We start from the raw sequence: 584 nt of genomic DNA on the forward strand, positions 1-584 counted from the left end.
ATGCATACTAAATGAACTTTTGAAAGCTTGTAAGAAACTTATTTTAGTATACAAACAACATATAAGTGCGCATATACGTACAAACGCACGAATCCAACCTGAATATACCGACAAAAAAAAAAAAAACGCACAAGCAATCTGCAATTTTAGCTACAAGTTAAGCGAAAAAATAAGCTAATGATACCGAATAGAAATGATATTCCGACAGATAGTTTTATCGCTTAAGGCCCGGACTGCATTACCCTGATGAAGAAACCACAGGTACTCTGATAAGGAGGGTGGGGAAAGAGGGGAGGGGGGGAAGAGGGCGGGGCGTGGGGGAGGAGGGTGGGGAGGAGGGGAAGAGGGAGGGGAGGAGGGGAAGAGGGAGGGGCGTTGGGAAAGAGGGGAGGGGGGAAGGAAGGGAAAGAGGGGAGAGGGGAGGAGGGGAAGAGGGAGGGGCGTGGGGAAAGAGGGGGGGAAGGAGGGAAAAGAGGGGAGGTGGGAAGAGGGAGGGGCGTGGGGGAGGAGGATGGGGAGGGGGAAGAGGTGGAAAGGAGCGAAGCGTGGGGAACGGAGGTGGAGAAAGAGGGGAGGGTGGGGAA

The sequence above is a fragment of the Penaeus monodon genome, chromosome 15 (assembly GCF_015228065.2).
Source record: "Penaeus monodon isolate SGIC_2016 chromosome 15, NSTDA_Pmon_1, whole genome shotgun sequence".
Classification (NCBI taxonomy): domain Eukaryota; kingdom Metazoa; phylum Arthropoda; class Malacostraca; order Decapoda; family Penaeidae; genus Penaeus; species Penaeus monodon.